At 53.0% G+C, this 12,839-nt stretch overlaps 1 pseudogene; it reads left to right on the forward strand.

The window, feature by feature from the left end:
* Positions 1-6,517: 6,517 nt before the first annotated feature.
* LOC141916763 (serine/threonine-protein kinase pim-1-like) lies at positions 6,518-9,401 on the forward strand (annotated as a pseudogene).
* Positions 9,402-12,839: the final 3,438 nt, after the last annotated feature.

Raw genomic sequence — 12,839 nt, forward strand, 5'->3', positions numbered from 1 at the left:
GGGGATAAGAAAAAAGGGTGCAAGTGAAAAAAGCAGATCATTTACTGTTTTATCAGGCGGGAGCATGCTAGCACGGTTTGTTCACAGTTGCTGTACTGCAATGTCAACACTTCCTAGATGCTGTTAGATCTTGCAGCCTGTGTTACTCAGAGCCACTTAGCCCTTCCAGCTCGTGCTTGCCAGCTCATTTGTCACATACAGTGTGTCGAGGTGTTGCCCTGAAAGTACTTTTTTCAGTCTGGCATGAACTGTCTGAAGCCCAGTTATGTCACTCGTAGAGGGAGGCCATCAGCGAAGCAGTCTCAGGTTTTTAGATGCTTTTGACACTCAAATGTTATAAAACTCTCCAATTTCTAGTTTTGTGATGAGACTCAGTAGGTATTCTAAATCGCAATTGGTGAGTACTGTGGGCTATCAGCTTGGCAAATTCTAACCACTGACACATACTGATAATGGGGAAAAAATCACATTCCTCGTATGAGTATTTAACCCAGTGATTGATTCTTCAGTTAGCAAATCTGTTACGTTTATATCCAATTACGGAGTGATTATATATACACGTTAAGCTTGTTTGTGCAATCAGCAGTGTTAAATCTAAATTCAGGAATCTGCTGTGCTGGCTGCTGCTGCTGCAGTCACCCCCGTGCCCTGTGGAGGAGGAGGCTCCCCAGCCCCTCTGGTTTCGTGCTGCCGAGCGAGCCAGGGCAGTTCAGTTCTGTGAAGGGAGAGGATCTTTATGTGCCGATGGGTTTGGGATGGAAACCCGTCTGTGCCAGATACCGAGTTAATGCTGGTCAGTTTGTCTTCCATAAGCGCCTCACAGTGAGCAAAAAAGCTAAGAAAAAGGGTCTGTTGAGTTGGTGTGCAGTCTGCGCTTGGAACAGAGTGCTGCGGTGTGTGGCTTTGAGAACAAGCTGGTGAGCAGTGGCGATATATCCAACAGTATTTATTTTGCATTGTCTGAGCTTGTGTTCTGTGCTGCCACATTTGATTGAACAGACAAGTGGAGGACAGTATCTGTTGTCTGAAATGTGTACGATTTTCCCTTGAAACACAGTTGAAATTTCAGTGTGAATCAGACAGATGTCCTGTCTGCACACCTTGGGAGCAGAATGAGCACCAGCCCGGGTCTTCGCGTTAACACAGTACGAACTGTTTTCACCGTGACAGTGTTGTTCTGGAACGCTTTGCTCCTCTTAAAACATTTTGTTGCATTACCACTTCAGATCAGCCAAGCCCGCATTAAAAAATCTTGAAAGGTATTTGGTTTTCCTCTCTAAGTGTAGAAAAAGTAGGAGGTAATGAGGTCTAAGGAAGAAAGATTGTATTTTCTTGCATTTGACCTTAGTAATAAAGAACAAATAAAAGTATAGAAAATGTATGGTGGGAGGGGCAAGAACCAGAATGTTGTAAAGTGTTTTTGAGTGCTTTTGCTTGCTGGTTTAATTTCCACAGAGCTGTGTGAGTTTGCATATGCCAATCAATTGAAAGTAATGCTTTGCTTTGATTATGAACGTGACTTGAGAATAAAATTAACGTTGTGTAGGGCTCAGTATATGTAAATTGATATATAAATGCTGCTGTAAGTATAATTAATAGCAAAAGACAAAATCAAGCTGACTAAGAGTTTTTAATTAGATTAATATAACCCATTTTTCATTTAATACAATGCTGTCTACAACATTAGATACTATATGCATGCGTGTGAAATCAGTTCAATAACATACTGGGTCCAAATTAGCTGTTCTTATCATTTCCTTGACTGAAAAGAAATTTGAGTTTTATGCTATAATTTTACTAGTCCAGTATCACTGACGTACATGGGAAAGATGCATTAATTTTATTGCTGGGTATTCAGCCCTGACTTATCCTGGTTCTTGCTGACTTAGAACTTAACTTTGCAAATATAGCATCTGGCAAGGAGAAATCTTTCACCTACTTTGAAATCATATTCAGCTCAGTAAGAGTGAGATATTGGAAATCCCAGTGTATTACAACTCCTTTAGATCTTCCTTTTACATTCCAAACTCTGCAGGTTAGAAGAAGGTCGGTAGGTCACTGCCAGGTAGCAAAGAGCAGATGGTGTTTATTCCTGTGACCAGTAAAGCATGTGTCTGTGGGGGTGATAAACCCAATTAGCCAAATGTTTATTGTGCTTTTAGATGTTGTGGTCTTAGTGCCTATTTCCATACCTGCGTGTACGCTCAATATAAACTTCATTGTGCGCTTTGAAAAGAGGTCAGTGGTGCCCTTCTACAGCCTGAATCGTCAGCGTTCGCAGAAATACCGGTTTAGATAATGTCCTTCAACTGAGCCAGGCTTAGAGACGCAATCCCAAGACCCCCTTATTACTTAACTTGCATTTTAGTTGTTTCTAAATAGTAAAAAGCCTGACTGCTGCAGGCTTGGCTAGGACACCGAGGATGACTGTAAAAGGCAGGTGGCTGTTTGTCCTGCAGAGGCCTCCTGCCCTTGGTTCAACAGCCTGTGACATCACTACAGGGCAAGCTCATTGTTAGCTCAGCAGCGCTGCAGTTTTTAAAAATACTGATCTTCTTGAGCAGCTTTCCATCAAGGAGCAGTCAGCCCTCAAAAAGATTGGCGACTCTTTAGAGACCTGGGCTGGGGTCAGCGGTGACCTCTGGCCGTGACTAGTTTGCTGATAGCTCTGACCTCCCTGCCGTGGGCAGAGAAGCCTGAGAGCCGTTCCTGTGTGCCTCAGCCTCCCACACCGCCCGGCGGGGCTGGCCAGAGAGGGGGAGCCTATGGAAGAGCAGTTTGTGCAAAGGTGCGGAAGAATTGTAGGGCAAAAGCCAATAATAAAATGTGCCGTTAGGATCCTCTTTCTCTTTTCTGAGTTGAGACAGAAGGCTCTTGCGTGGGCTCCTGTCCGCAGAGCCTGGCCCTGCTGCACTTCCCTGCAGTGATCCCCACTGTCATACCCGACCCCAGGGATTTCAGTGACAGCACTTTCTGCAGTCACTCCCTGGCCACCCAAATAACTAATAATAGCCATATCCATTCCACAAGGCCTGTTTGATTTTTTTTAACATACTTGACAACTCTTCAGAGTCAAGATAATGTCTTTCAGCAGTGCCTGTGCAGTACCTGGGACGATGAGTCTCTCTGGATAGCTCTGCAATTCAAATAATAAACCCCCTAACCTTGTTAATTGCAGGTTTAATATAGATCTGCAAATTTAATTGGTTCCTTGGCTTTTCCTCAGTTACCTCAAGTCAGAGTTAAAAATAGAATCACACCAAATAAAATGTTTGGGTGTCTGAAAGATTAGCAGATTGTAATAAATCACACTGCTAATGAATGTATTAGAGAAATAGCTATTTAAATTTTCCTGAGTTAAGAACATTTAGGGGAATAAAGATACATCAGACACCAAAATTTCTTTTTTCTTAATCAGAAAATTTATTTTAATTTTAAGGGTCTTTTAAATTGCTTTATTTAAATGCCACAACTTCTTACCAAATTCTGATGGAAAACTGATAAAAATGAAAAGCGAGGGGATATTTTTGCTATCTCAGTGTGGACTTGTATCTGGAAGATGTTTGTCTGGAGTCGCTGACCATCTGTTCCATGGAGTTATACCAAAAATGTATTTTCACTGTAGATTTAGATGCTTGCTATGGTCTAGTAAACAGCCAGACAAGTATTGCAGCTTCTTCTTCAAGCACACCGTAACTATGAACTCCCAGCACTCCTCAAGGTAAAAAAATGTGTAATAAAAAAAAGCGTTTATTTCTTAGGTAAGTCTTCTAGTCACAGTAGCTTTAATGATTCTAACTTTGTTACTCGGATTTAATTTATTCTTGAGGGAATTCTATTGATTTAAACCAGAAATTAACTTGGCACGGAGTTGTCAAGAAGCTGTATCTTCCCTTTGAGCATTTAATTTTGAGTCCGTTTTTCTCCACACTCTGGCATCGGGTTATTGTTCAAAGCAGAACGAAGAGATGAGACCAGGGAGCTCTGTAGAAAGCAGCAGCCTTCTCCTTCAGCCCTGGGACCACCGCAGGGGAGTGTCAGTGGTGCAGTACTTGAAGGTAAAGCGTTAGTGCGTGTCCTTTGGAGTAGATCTCCAGAGACCCTCTGGAAGAGTACCTTCATTTTCTTCTGCTGTTTGCTGTCTCCTGACGTGCTGTACGGGGTTTGGTAGCGGGGGGGCTACAGAGGTGGCTTCTGCGAGAAGCTGCTGGAAGCTTCCCCGCGTCCGACAGAGCCAAGGCCAAGGCCAAGGCCAGCGGCTCCAAGAGGGACCCGCCACTGGCCAAGGCCGAGCCCATCAGCGACGGTGGTGGCGCCTCTGGGCGAACGTGTTGAAGAAGCGGAAAAAGCTGCTGCACAATGGCAAGTTCAACCGGGGAGAGGAGTGAGAATGTGTGGGAGCAAGAGCTCTGCAGACCCCACGGTCGGGGCAGAAGGAGGGGCAGGGGGTGCTCCGGGCCCAGAGCAGAGGTTCCCCTGCAGCCCGTGGGGCAGCCCATGGGGAGGCAGCTGTGCCCCGCACCCAGGGAGGGGAACGGTGGGGCAGGTGCCCACCTGCAGCCTGGGGGGGACCCCACGCTGGAGCAGGGGGATGCCCAAAAGAGGCTGTGACCCCGTGGGGACCCACGGCTGGAGCAGGGCAGAGTGTGAGGAGTCCTCCCCCTGAGGAGGAAGGCGCCGCAGAGACAAGGGGCCATGAACTGACCCCAACCCCCATCCCCTGCCCCCCCGCGCCACGGGTGGGGAGGAGGGACAGAAAATCGGGAGCAGAGCCATTTTTCAGGCCCACAGGTTCACTTTCAGCATCCAAACCCTCACCTTTAGGGCAGAAAGCATCAGTTGAGGGTCCAAAGCCCCACTGATAATGTCCAAAGCCTCAATTTTCATTTCCTAAGTCTTAGTTTTGGCTTCCAAAGCCTCATTTTAGGCTCGAGTGCCTCGTTTTTACAGTCCAAAGGCTTAACTATAGTTTGCAAAGTCTCCTTCTAGAGTCCAAAGCTGCATTTTGACTCTCTGATATCTCCTTGTCAGGCTCCAAAGCAGCATTTTTAGGATCCAGCCAGCCATTCTGAGGATCCAAGATGCATCTTGAGTGTCCAAATCCCTAATTTTTAGGCTCCAAACCCCTCTCATGGAACCCAAAGCCTCATTTTTTGGGTACAAACCCTCATTTATATGTTCCAAACCCCCCCTTTTAAAGGCCAAAGACGGATTTCAGGGGTCTGGAGCATCATTTTGAAAGCCCAAAGTCTGAATTTGAAGGTCCAAAGCCTCATTTTTAGAATCCAGATCCTTATTTCTGCCTGTGTGCGTGTGTTGTGTGTGCGTGCGCACACTCGGGGTGTGTGTGAACACCGCGCGTTGCGCTCTGTGTTCCAACGTGTGTCTCGCAGTGCGGGTGTGCGCACGCTGCGGGTGTGCATCGCACCTTCTCTTTGTACCCACGGGTGTCTCCGGGCAGTGTGTGTGTGTGCACGTGCCCCAAAGCTCTCTGCGTGTCACACTGACTTTTCCTGTCCTCTTTCTGGCCCCGATGTGCCGGTCTTCTCCGTGCCGTGGGGGCTCTGAGCACCCTCCTCTCAATAATCAGAGACCCCCACCCAGGAAATTATTTATCTTATCTCTGGAACTCAGGGAAGTATCTCAGACAGTGACTTGTGAGGAAAAAAAAAGGGGGGGGGGAAAATTTTAAAAGGATTGTTAGTCCAGAGTGCCCAGCTGGAGTCACCACTTTTACTAGAAGAGGGAAAAGTTCAGGCAGCGGTTTGCCGGTGGTGAAGTAACGGCAGCGCGGGGCGGGAGGGCAGGACGGGCTCCACCGGGAAGTTGTGAGATCGCAGGAAAAACACAATAAAGTGAAGAAGAAGCCAATAAAACATGGGGATTTTGGCGCGGATGCGGGAGTCTTGAAGAGGAGCTCCGTGGCTGCCAGCCGGCCGGTTCTGCCGGCCCAGCAGAGAGAGCAGCCGGTCGGGGCTGATCGTGGGCTCGATCCCGGGCTGGCGGCAGGGCCAGGTCAGGCTGAGCCTGCCCGTGCCCCCTGCCAGTGCCCCCTGCCAGTGCCCCCTGCCCGTACCCCCTGCCCGTATCCCCCGCCTGTACCCCCTGCCAGTGCCCCCTGCCCGTACCCCCCATCCCCTCTCCCCCCCGCATTGTGCGAGCCGTGGCAACCGCGGAATGTGTCGGGGCTCCCCCTCTCCCCCCCGCCCAGTTTGCATTGTCTGAGCCGTGGCAACCGCGGAATGTGTCGGGGCTCCCCCTCTCCCCCCCGCCCGGTTTGCATTGTGCGAGCCGTGGCAACCGCGGAATGTGTCGGGGCTCCCTGGGCAACGGGGCCACAGCCGGGCAGTCGGGCAGTGGACGAGCGATGGCTGGCAGCAGCGATTTGGCTCTCCCGGCGTTTCTCGCCCCCGACCCGCCCCGCACGCCTCTGGCCCCTTCCCCTTCCCGCCGCGCCGGGCCCCGCCGCCTCGTCCCCGCCCCGCGGTTCTCGCCCTATTGGCGGTGGCGCCGCTGGATGGGCCGGCGCGGCTGGGCCTGGCGTGGCAGCGCCGCCCCCCGGCTCTGCCCGGCCCGGCCCCGGCCCCCGCTGCCCCCAGGGCTGGTGGGGGGCTGCTGTGCCGAGGTCGCTCCCTCCCTGCTCCGCCCCGCCGCCGGCTCTGTCTCCTCCTCCTCCTTCTCCCCAGGCTCCCCCACCCGCCCGCAGCCGCTCGGCAGCCCGAGCGCCGGCGCTGAGCCACCGGTGCCCGGTCCGGTTCGGGAAGTGCCGAGCCCGTCCCCGTCCCCGGAATCGGGCGAGGGGGCCGGGGTGCCGCTCCCGAAGATCCCCTCGCCGGCCCATCGACATCCCGGGAGCGGCACGGAGCTACACACAGCCAAAGCAGTGCCAGGTCAGAGCGGGACGGGCCGGTTTGGCTGGGCCCGGTTCGGCGGGGGGCGGGGGGGCGGCCGGGGCGGGGCGGTGACGGCCCGGTCTGGCCCGCAGGGAAGGAGAAGGGGCGGCTGGAGGAGCTGTACCAGGTGGGCCAGCTACTGGGGAGCGGCGGCTACGGCTCGGTGTACTCGGGCATCCGCCTCTCTGATGGCACCCCGGTAAGTGGTGGGGACAGTGGCGGGGCAGAGGGGAGGAGAAGGAGGAGGAGGAGGCTCAGCCTGTCGCTCCCCTTGGCTTGCAGGTGGCCATCAAACACGTGGCCCGGGAGCATGTCACAGCGTGGGGTGAGCTGGTGAGTGACCGGGGCTACCGGGAGAAACTGGGGCGTCACGGGGTGGGGGATAAGACGAGGCCCGAGCGGGTGGAAACCGGGACACCGCAGGGGGAGCGGGCGTGGAGTCACTGGGGGACGCGGAGCATCCCGGGTGAGGGGCTGCCCAGTCCCGGGGGGGCCGGGCGGGGGGGCACAGGAGCATCCCCTTGGCAGGGGGGATCCCTGGGCACCGGTGGGGCCGGAGAAGGGGCAGCGGAGCATCCCGGGTGGGGGGGGTGCACAGAACCGTTGGGGCTGAGTAGGGGCACACCCGAGCAGCGGTTCCCTAGCAACGGGGGGCACTGGGGCATCCCCTTGGCAGGGGGGATGCCTGGGCACTGGCGGGGTCGGGCAGGGGGGCACTGGAGCATCCCGGGTGGTCCCCCCGCAGCCCAGCGGCACTCGAGCGCCGATGGAGATCGTGTTGCTGAACGCGGTGGGCTCCTCCGGCTTCCGCGGCGTCATCCGCCTCCTCGACTGGTTCGAGCTGCCGGACAGCTTCGTGCTGGTGCTGGAGCGTCCGGAGCTCGTGCAGGATCTCTTCGATTTCATCACCGAGAGGGGATCCTTGTCGGAGGAGGTGGCGCGGGGGCTGTTCCGGCAGGTGCTGGAGGCCGTGCGGCACTGCAACGCCTGCGGTGTCCTGCACCGGGACATCAAGGCGGAGAACATCATCATCGACCTTGCCAGCGGTGAGCTCAAGCTCATCGACTTCGGCTGTGGCACCTTCCTCCAGGACACAGTCTACACGACATTTGCCGGTGAGCCCACAGCCGGGGGACTGCTCCCGGCACTGCACGGCCCAGGCTGACCGGGCACCGGTTCCCCCTTTGGAGGGGGGGGAATTAATTACTCAGCCGGCTGCCGAGTTGTTTTTGGCGCGGGGCGGATGTTGTGAAACGGGAGCTGGCTCCCAGCCGCTGCCAGCCGCCTGCCCGGGGCTGGGGTGGGGGGATCCAGCCTGACAGAAACAAACACCCGTGGGGGTAGCGGGGCGGGGGGGGTTTGCAAAACCCGTATGCTGGCCGGTTTGGATTGCAGGCGTGGAAGGGCTTGGGCTGCTCCACTCCCCTTGTTTGCCTTGGCTTTTTTTAAATATTTTTTTTTGGCTAAGGCAGGGGGGGAAAGGCGTGTTTTTTTCCCAACTGTGGGTTTTTTTTCCTTTTTTTCTCCTTTTTTTTTTTTCCCTGCACGTATCGGTCGGGCCTTCCCCAGGCCCATGCTGCCCTCCTCCGGCACCGGCGGCTTTTTTTTACAACCCAAAGAGTCCCGTGTTGGCGAGGGGGTGGCGGGTCACACTGTGTGTCGTCCCCCCCCGCCACCGGTGCAGCCCCCGTGTCCCCAAGGACGCTCGGGTGAGGATCCGTGAGCGGGCAGCATCTGCCTGACGAGCTCCGCCTGTCTCCCGTAGGAACACGAGCGTACAGCCCGCCGGAGTGGGTCCTCTACCACCGCTACCATGGGCGTTCAGCAACAGTCTGGTCCCTGGGCATCCTGCTCTATGACATGGTCTGCGGGTACATCCCCTTCGACCAGGATCAGGACATCATCAGGGGCCAGCTCTTCTTCTACCAGCCGATCTCCCTCGGTGGGTCCCCGGCTTCGTGGCGGGCAACGGGTTTGGGAGATGGCACCGGGTGCACGAGTATCCCCGCTCTTACGGCTGTGGAGGAGGGTGATCTCCCGTGGTTAGCTGGGGGAGGTGGCACGTGAGCAGGGTGATCTCCCGTGGTTAGCTGGGGGAGGTGGCACGTGAGCAGGGTGATCTCCCGGGGTTAGCTGGGGGAGGTGGCACGTGAGCAGGGTGATCTCCCGGGGTTAGCTGGGGGAGGTGGCACGTGTCCTGCCATCCTGCTCTCCTCCAAAACAGCTCCTGGACCGGGAGGTTTGGGGGTGGTTCTGAGCACACCCAGCATGTCCTGGGCACTGCGGACGGTGGTGGAAGGTGGACAGGAGCCTTCTCTGACCGGCGGTGTCTGGTTTCTCTCCCCAGAGTGCCAGGATCTCATCGAGTGGTGTTTGTCCTCATGTCCTTCAGACAGACCATCTCTGGAGGACATTTTCAACCACCCCTGGCTGCAAGGCACTCACCTGCCCTAGGAGATGGCAGAGACCCCCCACCTGCACGGATTGGCCCGGGACCCTGGCACATAACAGCTCCAGGCATCTCCTGGCCATAAGAAGCAAAGAAGACCAGGCTTCCTCACCACCGTAGCACTGAGCAGGGATCATCGGGAACACGCACATCCTGTCCCGAAGCTGGGCTGGAGACCTGATCTTCCGAGTGCTGGTGGCCACCATCCAACCCAGCTGTCCTGGGCTCCATCTGAATGACCCTGTCTCATTTGCTGGTCTTGCCAGTAATTTCTTTTTTTTTTGGTTTTGGTTCTGTTATTGGTGGAGAGAGGAGACCTTATTGCAAACCATCTGGTTTTGGTGGCTCCCAAACGTCTTCCTGACCACCTGAATTCGGGACGGTGAGAGGATCAGAGACCTTATTGCAAGAGACGCTTCAACGGGGGAAAAACAGTGGCCGAATGGCTGCCTCCTCGGCTGTCACCGTGCTCGAGTGCCTTCAGCTGAGATCTGGGCTGTGCTGGAAGAAATACTTGAATTTTCCTACACTGCTGCTTTTCCAAGACTCGCCTGGGTATAGACTTCCTTTTCCCCTTTCAAAAAGAAAACGGGTCAGAAGACACCTGGGAGCCAAGCAGGCGATCCCTCACCTCCCGTGCCTCCACCTCGCCTGGATTTTCTGGGTTTCTTTGCTTCCCGGTGCCCTCACGAATGCACAAACAATGCAAACCAACAGAGCTGTAAATATATATTATTTATAAATGTTATACAGGAGCGAAGTTTGATGTGCAGTTGTTACTTTTTTCCCAGTTTTTGTTTTTAAATTTATTTTCATGGATTTGTTTATTACAGAGAGAGTTCTAGCCAGCAGGATAACTTATTTATTTATTTATAATTCACGTGGGTTTCCAACCCACGCCTTGCTCCCACAGCTGCTGCCCCCCCGGTTTTCTGTTCTATTTATGCTTTTTGTTGTGAATCTGCAACTTTCATTTGTTCGAGCCTGGAGAGCGGGACAAAGCTGCAAGTCAATGTCTGCTGTCTTGTACTGCTAAGAACGGGAATGAGATCCTGAAATTGTTGAAATGGTATTTTTAAGACATACATGCAACTTTGTGGCTGGAAAATTGCCTGGGGAAAAAGGACCTGGGGGTGCTGGTCAGCAGCTGGCTGATTCTGAGCTGGCAGTGTGCCCAGGTGGCCAAGAAGGGCACTGGCATCCTGGCTTGTGTCAGAACTAGTGTGGCCAGCAGGACTAGGGAAGTGATCTTACCCCTGTACTTGGCACTGGTGAGGCCGCACCTAGTTGACTGTGTTCAGTTTGAGCCCCTCACTGCAAGAAAGAGTTTGAGATGGTGGAGCGTGTCCAGAGAAGGGCAACGAAGCAGATGCAGGGTCTGGAGCACAGGTCTGATGGGGAGCGGCTGAGGGAACTGGGGGGGTTTAGTCTGGAGAAGAGGAGGCTGAGGGGAGACCTCCTGGCCCTCTACAACTACCCGAGAGGTTGTAGCGAGTTGGGTGTCGGTCTCTTTTCCCAAGTAACAAGTGATAGGACGAGAGGAAAAGGACTCAAGTTGCACCAGGGGAGGTTTAGGTTGGATATTAGGAAAAATTTCTTCACGGAAGGGGTTGTCAGGCCTTGGAACAGGCTGCCCAGGGAAGCGGTTGAGTCACCATCCCTGGAGGTATTTAAAAGCCATGTCGATGTGGTGCTTAGGGACATGGCTTAGTGGTGGCTTGGCAGTGTTGGGTTAACAGTTGGACTTGCTGGTCTTAGAGGTCTTTTCCAACCTAAATGGTTCTATGATTCTGTGAGCTGTTAGAGCCTCTTGAGGCTTTGAGGAAGATGAGAAATAGGTGATCACACAAGACTCTTCACTCTGGACTAACTGATTTTGATACCCTGGAAAAAGAGCTTGAGAGAATCATGTCACTGAAGGAGACCATGGAGTTTGTCATCATTTAAATGTCAGTTTCATAATGTACAGTCTTGGATATTATGGGATAACTTTGAGAGAATTGTTTGTTTCTGAGGGTCTGTTCTCTGTTAGATAGTCAGTCTTGGAGTCCACGGTATGTTTGGCAAATAGCCAGCAGAGGTGTTATATTGAAGAAAAAAGCTAAAAATCATGGTTAGTCTTCAAGTTTGAATACCAGCAAGGTATATTAGACAACTTCTTTGTGTGAAACAAGCAAACAGTGGTGTTGACATGAACCGCTGTAGGAATAGAGTCTACCATCTCTTTGGCCGCATCAGCCAGACTTTGATAACTCACCCCAAGGGCTGTTTCCCTGCCCAGCATCACCTCATTGCAGCCAATGCACTTTGATCTTTTTCTTTTTTTCCAGAAGGAGAAACCATGTGTATTTTCACTTTCTTCAGCGAGCAAAGTTGCTTTTGCTCAAACTTTTCTGAAAATTTCCAGCACTGGGACAGATTCTGATAGAACTCCAGTTTGCAAGGTGGCAGTTCTGGAAGACACCGTATTTTTGCATGCAAACACGTAGTCTGGTGTATTTATGTTTGCTGTGAAGGGGCTGTGTGGTCCCAGGCAGCCCAGCGTGGCCTTACTCATCCCTTTCAAGTTAACAGTGCCAGTGCCTTTTGGCAGCCCAGGGTATTAGCGTGGTATGGAGCAGATGCTCTTAAACTTCCAGCCCGCAGTACAGGAGCTCTTTCTCCTCCAGCCGAGGCAGAAGTGGCACTGGCTGGCTCTGCACAGAACTCCAGAGAAAGGGCTCTAACTGTCTTTTGTCCTGCTTTCAGGTTTACCGCCAGCAAGAGTCAGCTCGCAGCGGTCTGGAGCAGCTGCGCCAGGAGTCCTCTCGCCAGGGACATGCACTGGCCACGGTGTCCAAAGAGAAGGAGTTCCTGGAGCATGAGAAGGCTGCCCTAGAGGTGCGACTGGCAGCCCTGCAGCGGGACAGACAAGGCCTGTCAGAGCAGCTGGCAGAGGTAAGGGCGGGGAGGAAGCCCTAGGCAGGACGTTATATAATGTCTGTAATTATAAAGGTGGTAATCATTCCACGAGGATTTATGGCATCCTGTGTGCTTTTCAAATGTTTTCACCTTCCACAGGCAGAAAATGAAGGAATCTTGAGCAAAATGAAAAAAAGTATACTATGATTTTAATGTTGTTTTCCTGACAGCTAAAACTAGCAAACATCTCCTGGGCCTCGGGCTCAGGTTTATGCCCCCTTGCACATTCCTGTGTGAAGTCCAAAGCAAGGCAGCTTGGCTCTGAGCTGAGTAATAATTAAACCCTGCAGACGTTTACTGAAACTGAAACTGAAGTTTCTCTCTGGTTTTGGTTTCTTGTTCTATGCATTTGAACATAGATCTGTCCTTATCAAGTAGTTTGGCTGTTCCATGCAGACGTTGTGAGTAGGACACTGCCATCTAGGGTGGAGCCAGAGGCTGGTGCTGCAGATCTCGAGGGCCTTCTGGTTGGAAGGTAACTCTTGTTACTGTGGTGCAGGACCCAGGGCTGGTTACACCAGCAGCTGGGAAAGCTC

Source organism: Strix aluco, chromosome 30 (genome assembly GCF_031877795.1).
Source record: "Strix aluco isolate bStrAlu1 chromosome 30, bStrAlu1.hap1, whole genome shotgun sequence".
Classification (NCBI taxonomy): Eukaryota; Metazoa; Chordata; class Aves; order Strigiformes; family Strigidae; genus Strix; species Strix aluco.